At 46.2% G+C, this 10,000-nt stretch overlaps 1 protein-coding gene across 1 annotated transcript in view; it reads right to left on the bottom strand.

Annotated features, from left to right (window-relative positions):
• The window catches only part of emp2 (epithelial membrane protein 2), a 17,941-nt gene extending 14,201 nt beyond the window's left edge, over positions 1-3,740 (bottom strand). The window contains exon 1 of the mRNA XM_080775297.1: positions 3,482-3,740. The gene's annotated coding sequence lies outside the window, so the exon portion shown is untranslated. The remainder of the gene's footprint in view (positions 1-3,481) is intronic.
• Positions 3,741-10,000: the final 6,260 nt, after the last annotated feature.

Genomic DNA, 10,000 nt, shown 5'->3' with positions numbered 1-10,000 from the left:
CAGCTTCCTGCAGTGTCTCACATCTGCACTTCATTCACACAATGTACTCCCACCTACAAACACACACCACCGCAACAGTCTCTCTCACACAAACACTCCCCCCTCACACACACACACACACACACACACACACACACACACACATGAGGAACGCATTTTTATATACACATTTAAAGAATGCATTCGCCACCACGATACACAATCACGCACCCACACACCAGAGTATCATATTATGCGAGCAATGCCCATAAATGCTGTGCACATAAAGTACACACACCCCCCCATCGCATACCTTACGTACATGTATCCTGTACACACTGTAGATGATTATTCCCAGATGCTCCTTCTTATGTATGTATAGAAATGTATTCATGAACAATTAACTGACCGGGAAAGCATCTGTGTCAACCCCAGGGGGTCCCCGGAACTTCCAGACCCAGCACAGGAACGAGCCCAGGGTGCCGGCCCGGTTCTGGCGAGCCGCCCCGCGTCCGAAACGGTCGAGAAATGACAGTGTGTGTGTTTTAGGCTGCAAAACAGTCACACAGGGACACGTCCAGCCACACAAAAGCTTCGTATCGGAGTGGTTGCACCACTCAAAAATAGCAGATATACAAGCTCACAGCGCACAACTCCCTGCTTGCGCTGCGAGCTTGTACATCTGCTATTTTTCTTACGTTTTTGAAAAGTCGTGAAAGTGTGCATGAAGTGCATCATTTTGAATCACGAAAAAGTTTGAGAAGTACTGATTTAGAATGCATGTGTAGAATGGTGCTCAGGGCTGGGTTGATATACAGTATAGGGCAGAATATTATATCAACACAACAGGGTGCAACGACACTAGTGAAAGTCACCATGGTGGACTCACTGGAATCAACACAAACAACACAAAAATAGACCAAGGATGGATCTGCTACAAGACACCTCAGGCTCAGACCTCAGACAACTACATCTCCCAGAGTGCATCAGCTGCAAGATGGCTGCTGGTGCTCATTTGGCTGATTGAACACCTGTTAAAGGCTGGTGGTGGTGACTCTCACACAACAAACAAACAAGCAAGCTGAAGGTACCCCCAAAGACGCCAATGGTCTGTTATGTTTATTCAACTAATTATACTGTTTGTTCTACTTTATGCTTACTGCTAAATGTGGTTAAAAATCTGGCCTTAATGGGCTAATGTGATGGGATAAACTGAAAGTTTGGAACTTTCAGTAGAGCCTCAATTTGTTTTGAGTTTGTATTTATATTTACTACTAATTTAAGAGACTACAAAAATGTGATCTATATGATTTACCATGTTAAAGGCATGTTAAATGCTAGGTTACTTGAAGCTGATCTACAAGCTACAAGTGGACCAATTAAAGTGGTGCTTGTCAAATCTATGCTTTAGTGTGGAGTTTCTCCTCGATCTGCACTTTCCAACTCATGTTCCATCATGGCCAGTGTCCTGAACTACTGAGTTGTGACAGACAGAGGTCCAAGTTTTTTTTTTATTACTTTTGTTAAAACTTTCACAATAATGAAAGAATGGGGGTGTACCCAGCCACCGACTGTCTGTCTGTCTCTCTCTCTCTCGTCATGTGTATTTGCACATGCATGTTTGTCATTGGTTGTGTGTGTGTGTGTGTGTGTGTGTGTGTGTGTGTGTGTGTGTGTGTGTGTGTGTGTGTGTGTGTGTGTGTGTGTGTGTGTGTGTGTGTGTGTGTGTGTGTGTGTGTGTGTGTGTGTGTGTGTGTGTGTGTGTGTGTGTGTGTGTGTGTGTGCGCGCGCACCATGCATATACGGTACGCTATGCCCTTGCATCACACTGACCTCTGTGCTGGCACACACACACACACACACACACACACACACACACACACACACACTCTCACTCCTCTATTGCTGACAGTGAAAACATGCCCTGCATCTGACACAGTGGAGTTAACCTCTTAATTTCCTCAGCATACCAGTTGCTCCGGAGGAGGAACGCTAGTGGGATTTTCAAGCACTATGTAATGACATAATGTCACTGAACATAATGACTTGAAGTAAAGATGTATTCATAACCACTGTACAGTCAGGGACGGATTAACCCCCACAAGGGCCCCTGGGCGGGCAGGGCCCCCATAGCCCACGCGTGCGCACGACATTATCGTGTTGTTTCCGCGTTTGTATCATCTTTTCAAGTTTTTAACCTAAATTTAACTAAATCAACAGCCAACGAAGGGCCCCGGGAGCCCTTTTCAGGGTGTCAAACCTAGTACCTCACGGTCCAATTTCCCCCGAAGGCCTCTGAGAGCCAAGGGCCCCTCATGGGCCACGGCCCCACTGGCCCATAGACTAATTTGTCCCTGTGTGCAGTCTGTGTGAAGACGTCTTCATGTAGTCCGCTCACACTGCACACAGTTAATGGAACCGCTCTCCAGTCCAAACACAAGAGGGAGCTCTTAGAGGGAACAGTAGCAGGCAGACAGACAGATGACTGGGAGGCATTTTGGCAGCAAGAGAAGGTGTGTGTGTGTGTGTGTGTGTGTGTGTGTGTGTGTGTGTGTGTGTGTGTGTGTGTGTGTGTTTATTTCTCAAACACAGTATATATACAGTATAAGCTCTTGATGTTGAAGTGGTCCGACCCTTTGCTGTGCTTGCTGCAAAGGTTTCACTCATATCACAGATCATCATGTCAGCGTCTTCTCTGCACTCACTCACCCACTGTGACCCACACATCAGAAACAGAGCAAGCTTCTTCCTCACCTGAATTAAACGGCGTCAGTCACTGTGTCTGTGTTCATCCATCCATAGCCTATAGCCTCATGTAAACTCATCACAGTGAGTACTAGATAATCTAATACTCACTGTGATGAGTTTACATGAGGCTGAGAAGTTACGGTCAATCTAGTCTAGATTGACCGTAACTTCTCTGTGACGCTTTAAACTTTTTCCACCCATCGCTGCCTCGACCTTTCTTTTCCATACCTCTCTTTTTTCATTTTGAGCCCCGATGTCGCACACATGATCTCTGAGCTGTGTGTAACCTCACTAACCTGCCTCGCATCATGGGCAGCACTCGTGATGCGCACACTGCTGCTCGATATCATTTATACTACTATAACGATAATTTATTATGTCTCTCGTTTGTGATAGTGATAGCATCACTCAGTCACAGCAGGACAGGAGAGTTGCAGGACGCAAACATGATAACACACAAGTTCACACACAACATTCACACACCGTCACACGCCTGGCCGACAACGCCCCTTATACCCTGCCAACCAAAACTTAAACCAATCTGCAGAAATAAAGAGTTTATTATAGTAGCCTAGCTACTTAGTTCAAGAGGACTTATACCTCTATATAAACAGATATATGGCTACGAAACACGATCTAGCTATTTCTAACTTCGTTGCTTAATTCCTAGTTTTGAATTGCAATATGTATGAATATAAAAATGATGTGTAGGCTATCTATGGTTTCAGGCGGTGTATAACGAAAATCTACTCACCAAGTTTTCAAGCGAGAGGGAAAATGCGAGTCTGCGCGTCTCGATCCGTCCAGATGTGCGCGTAAAAGCGAGGGAGGGAGGGGGGGGGAGAAAAAGATATTATGGAGAAAGGAGTGATGTGCAAGAAGCTCTACGACGGGACAACACGGGGTTTTTAGCCTAAAATAAAGTTAGAAACGCGCGCTCTCTGCTCTGGTTATCGTAGACGTGCACGGCTGGGGCTGGAGTTGGGTGTGGTGTCGAATTTAATGTTGGTACTAGGAGGAGGAGGTGTGTGTGTGTGTGTGTGTGTGTGTGTGTGTGTGTGTGTGTGGTGGGGGGGAAGGGGGTTGGCGGGAGGAGAGCGGCTGCAATGACATATGAGAAGTTTGGTGACAAGATTTTAGCCTCGGCGGGAACCATGTGTGTAAAACCATATTGTGGATGTGATTGTGAGGAGAAACGTTCATATAAAAAGTTGGAAAGATTTTTAGAAGCTGGGTCTCCTTTTTAAAGAATGTTTCCATGTCCTCACTCCTCAGAGGAGCTGCTGCTATAGTGCACTAAAAAGAAAGTGAGAATATAAAATACAAGAGAAATAAGTGTGACAGATCATGAGAATGTGTAAACAATTATGATGGAGTTAGTTTGTATATGGGGGGGGAGGGTAGAAGAAGAGGAGTGGAAATAGAGTGCAAACAGAATTAAATGAACAGAGAAGTGCCTCTCAGCCTGGCCGGGGGGGGGGGGCAAATCAGGGGCCTTTGAATCACAGAACAGGAGAGTCAGAAATATTGTTGACCTGGAGTATATAGAACGAGACAAAGAGTCAAGAGAAGAAAGAATCACAGACAGAGCAAGAGAAAGGAAGAGAGAGAGAACGCATTCTCACACCCTTGCGTCAAACGGGTGACGAGTTGGGACAGTTGGGCAGTAAACGCTTGATGTGACGGGACAGGGGACCCCCCCCTCCCCCTCCTCCCCCCCCCCTCCTCCCCCCCCCCCGTGCGACAGGCGTTGACACGAATCACACATGTGTTTGACGGTCAGGGCCCTTGACTCTGCCATCTTGACTGGCGGGGGGAGACAGGACGCTTGCAGCGTTGGCCATGGGTGTTGCGGGGAAGGGAGGGACAGACGTCCTGTGTTAGCTGATCCAAGTGTTTGGGACGCCGGGAAGGGGTAGGGGTGTATTATGTCCTGATGATGATAAGGGTGTGCCTTGGCCTTGATTGCCTTGTATAGGTCATCACCAGCGTATTTTGAATTGGATGCTGCAGGCAGCAACCGGAAGTGAGTGGAGGGAACGCAGAAGGGGAGACAGGTCATGTTATGGTGGTTAATGGTACTGGTACTGTAGGAGTCAAGAGGACTGAGACTTGGAGTTTGGTATAGAGGAATGATCGGACCCTCTGGATGTTGTACAGTGTTTGGTATAGAGGAATGATCGGACCCTCTGGATGTTGTACAGTGTTTGGTATAGAGGAATGATCGGACCCTCTGGATGTTGTATAGAGGAATGATCAGACCCTCTGGATGTTGTACAGTGTTTGGTATAGAGGAATGATCAGACCCTCTGGATGTTGTACAGTGGTATAGAGGAATGATCGGACCCTCTGGATGTTGTACAGTGGTATAGAGGAATGATCGGACCCTCTGGATGTTGTACAGTGGTATAGAGGAATGATCGGACCCTCTGGATGAGTTGAGTGCCATGGGATCAGGTGTAAAGGGCCTTTCTATGATCATGATGTGCAATCAGTCAGGAGCAGTAGAAGGACAACCACTTGGGTGCCATCAGTGATGCCAGCACAGTGATGTCCTTGAGGGGAAGAGTTACTCTGGCTGATTGAAGGCAGATGGAACGCAGCATGACATTATTCGATTTCAGAGTTAACTTTACTGTCACATCACAGGTGTGCTGGTGTATACAAAAAAGTGGGTGAAATTTGAAAGCCGTATACAAGCTCCCATCATCTGCACTCACAATTTCAGCATTTAATGCTTTTATCCAAAGTGAATTATAAAGTGTAAGATCAGAGTTAAGTGCCATGAACCAACAACATTATGTCTAATATCATACTATCAACAAACTCATGCTGTCTGTGTATCTCTGTGTCTTTCATGTATCTCATTCTCTATGTTTCTCTCCTTCAGTACATTCCCTTCTTCCCCATTATTCTTTTTGCAAGTGCATTGTTAGGATTGTTCAACCCAAGTGACTTTCCGTGAGTCTTCTATTGACTGTTCATTCGGAGAGAGACCTTGTGTCACGTTGTCCCTTCGCCACAGTGAGCAGTGTCCGGCAGTGTACCGTTGCAACAGGGGCCCGCGGGACAGTGGTGGGTTTCTATTGTGAGGTCACAAGGAGACGGTTAGCAGGCAGACACAAGGACATTAAGCCAAAGAAGACATTGTCAGTGTGGTTGTCGTAACCAGTCATTCTTTGCATTTTTATCTGGATGGCGACTGCTACATATATGAGAAGCCTGACAAGCAGAATGAATGAATAGGGGAGTCAGCAGTCAGTGATATGCAGCATTATGACTGACACTCATTGTGGACATTCAACATCCTATCTAGGATGTCATCTCTTACAGAAATAACCCGCTATCTATTATGACCTAGGATGTTTCTCAAATGCGGTACACCCCTAGGGGTCACACAACTGCTATTGAATAGGACGCACGCGTACATTTCATCGGGTGCTGGATGCTCCCAAAAAAAATAATAGCATTCAGACAGTGTGCGGACCTTCTCTTTCTTTATCATTAATTCATAGCATCATTTTATCTTGCTGTTTTAGAAGCAAAATGCTGTAGATGGGTAAATGGCATACATGCAGCCAGAAACCTGCTCTGCATGAAGCCCAAAAAGTTTGAGAACCACTGACCGAATTGATAGGTAATTTCTTGTATTCTTTTGAAGGGATTTCTGATGTGCGCAGCCATTTTGAGATTTGCTCTACCAACTGCATGCTCCCCCATGTTTGTTTCCTACAATAGATGAACTGGTTAGAGTTTGATGGTGTCCATTATTAGATGCTGCTTAATCAGCACATTGTGTGTGCATCGTGTGATAGCACACACCCAGTGCTTCTATTTAAAAATACATTAACACTGAGGATTTGACTGTGAAGCATTGGCTGTGTAGGAAAGAGTGTGAGTTATAATTTAGTTTGACTGCCAGTATATGCATGTCCACATACATGCACTATTATGTTATACCAGTGGTTCTTAAAATTGTTAAAATATATCTTGGGGTCCTTGAGTGCATGCCAGAGGGTCCCCAGATAAATTGGTTAATATACCATGACTCACAGTCATACGCATGTAAAATATACTTTCACACACAAACACACCAACATGGCGGTGGTGGGAACTGGTTTTGCCTCCATCGTCAGGTGTCAGATGTCCATCACACAGTCAAACACTAATAACACACACACACACACACACACACACACACACACACACACACACACACACACACACACACACACACACACACACACACACACACACACACACACACACACACACACACACACACACGCACGCACGCACACACACACACACACACACACACTGTATGTCATTTTACTGACTAGATGTACAGGTATCCGTTACGTGCCATTGTTATAAGCCTATAGATGGAAACAACAATGAGGACGGGCCTCCGCCCAAAATGAATCTAATAACCCAGGCTTTAGAATAGCACACCTGCAGGCTATATAGTATTTATCACTGCTGCCTGATGAAAATCTGTCCCAGTGCACTGACAATACAAATGGATACAGGTCCAATTAACAATGGGCTCTATGCACACACGCCATTTTGGGAAGAACTTGGGGCCTGCATGGGCCCCTTCCCTATACTTCCTTTACAGGTGTTACTGATGATACTAATGAAGGGCTCTGTTCCATTCTGGTCAAACAGTCAGGGTGCTGCTATTGTGAGTGTTGTTGGCGTACTGGAAACTCTGCTACTCCTGCAGTGGGCCTCAATGAAGTGTCCTTAAGTGGTGGATTCCAAATGGCCCTAGTGTACAGGCATGTAACTCTGAGCGTGTAGAAATTTGTACACTCTCAGAGAGTTATGGGGGTCCTTGAAATAAAAAAGTTGGAGAACCACTGTACACTAAATGGAACAGAGCCTTAATTAGTATCATCGGTAACACCTGTGAAGGAAGTAGGAAGAGTTATTCTGTTTGCATTGAGCCTATAGACTCTCAGAGTTAATGAATACTTTTAAAAGTGATTGGGAAACCACTGGATGTCATTTTATCCTCTTTTACACACCATGTGCTTTATTAAAGCACATTGTAAATGTTCTGCATGTCTATATGCTGGCAGTAGTGTTGTTATTTCACTATACTACTATAGTACTAAACACCATGCATTCAAACAATACATGAAGTGTTTTTACGGAACACCGGGTACAATAGGAACAGAGTAGAGTACTGAAGCCAGTCTATGGACTACAGTCAGCCATCTACAGCACTGTAGATGGACAGCACTGTGGAATGGAAAAGGACCATTTCAAGGACTTTGATATGGCCACAAACCCCATTTTATACCATTTGTTTCATCTCTGAACCCAATCAACTTGGCTGTGTTCATGTATGGGAGGGGGGGGGGGGGGGGATCTAGCCACACCAGTCGGGTTCCCTGCCATTAGAGACGCCACACACAAACACAGAGCACACACACGCACGCGCATGCACACGCATACATGCTGAGAAACAGGAACCAAGGAAAGGGGGGTGGGCTTCCTGTGTGTGTGTGTGTGTGTGTGTGTGTGTGTGTGTGTGTGTGTGTGTGTGTGTGTGTGTGTGTGTGTGTGTGTCCACGCGTGCCCGTCATCCCTGGCCTGCATCCAGCTGTGGGGGTGCAGAGGGAGGGCAGGCCCAGTGGGGTTTTAAGGGGCGCAGAGGAGGAGGAACCCGCTCTACATGAAAGAATTTAATATGGAAGACAAAAACAAAACCCAATTACTGTCCAGGGAGAACTAGACCTCCTAAGGACTCCTAAGGTTAGAGGCTGCCACAGTCAGAGACATCTTTGGCGATCCAAGAAATCTGCTTTCCAACTCCAGAGAAAATAAACGGTGGCGCGTTGACAACCGCTATGTGAAGCACACAGTGTTCATTTAGCCATTTGTAGCTCTGCGAGTCATGCAAATGTCACCAGATGGAAGCTAAGCTAACACTTGAGATTTTTCAGAGGGAAGGAGCGAAGAACTGATGGACAGGCAGAGTCTAGAGAATCTGAACAAAATAACACTGATAGAGAGGAAAGAAATAGAAATAGAGAGTGATGAAGAGAAGGATAGAGACAGAGAGGAAGGCAGGGAGGGAGAGAGAGATGTGGTTGTAGAACAGTTGAGTCTCACCTGTCTCATCCTTTCCTCCCTCCTCCAAGGGAAGGAAAGATGAACGGACAGAGAGAGAGAACGAGGGAGTGACAGTGACTGGAGAGTGAGGTGGAGTGAGTGTGAGATATAGGTGGCCTGAGTCGAGTTAAAATAAAAAGTATTGATTCATTCTAATTTACAATACAGCCTGGGGAGATACAGACAGACAGTCAAATACAGACAGACAGAGCAATAATGCTGGCCATAACTTGTTCATGTCTTATTTCCTTCTCTCTCTCTCTCTCTCTCTCTCTCTCTCTCTCTCTCTCTCTCTCTCTCTCTCTCTCTCTCTCTCGTCCAGAGGCCGTTCCACATCCCACCCCCAGCACCTCACAGTCACACCCATGCCCACACTGCACAAGAATATGTGGTTCCAGAATTGGCCTTCATAGTCATCTGAGGACCCACAACAAGGACCCCCCCAGGAGGACCATCATACTCGACACCGAGTGATCGCCGATGATGATGATGGTGCGTGTGTGTGTGTGTGTGTGTGTGTGTGTGTGTGTGTACGTGTGTACGTGTGCGACTGTGTGTGTGTGTATGTGTGTTTGCAGCCAAAACTGGCAATGAGGCCTATATAGACGTGCTGATTTCCATCTCTACAGTATTTGCATCTCCCATTTTCACTGATTTGCGTAAGATCACCTGACCCAAAGGACAGACAGAGAGAGAGAGACAGAGAGAGAGAGAGAGAGAGAGAGAGAGAGAGAGAGATGGACAAAGTGGCATGACCTGAGTGGCATGACTTGGCATGCATAGGCTGTTGACTTTAATCCTACAATCAGTCCCCGTTACTTGTAAGATTCAAGTAAACAGTCTGGCCATATGCATGCCAAGTCATGCTACTCAGGTCAGGCCACTTTGTCCATCTCTCTCTCTCTCTCTCTCTCTCTCTCTCTCTATCTCCCCCCGCCCACACACACACACACGCACGCACGCACGCACGCACGCACACATGCACACACACACACACACACACACACACACACACACACACACACACACACACATACACACACACATACACACACACATGCACATGGAGTCACCCTACCCTGTAAGTCAACAAGGAAATGGCCATTAGAAGCAGCAGAGCTCTGATACCAACCCTGCTGCCAGTGCC

This window comes from Protomyctophum bolini, assembly GCF_963924005.1.
Source record: "Protomyctophum bolini genome assembly, chromosome: 11".
Lineage (NCBI taxonomy): Eukaryota > Metazoa > Chordata > Actinopteri > Myctophiformes > Myctophidae > Protomyctophum > Protomyctophum bolini.
Note: the sequence above shows the minus strand (reverse complement) of the source record. Positions and strands in the feature narration are given on the sequence as shown.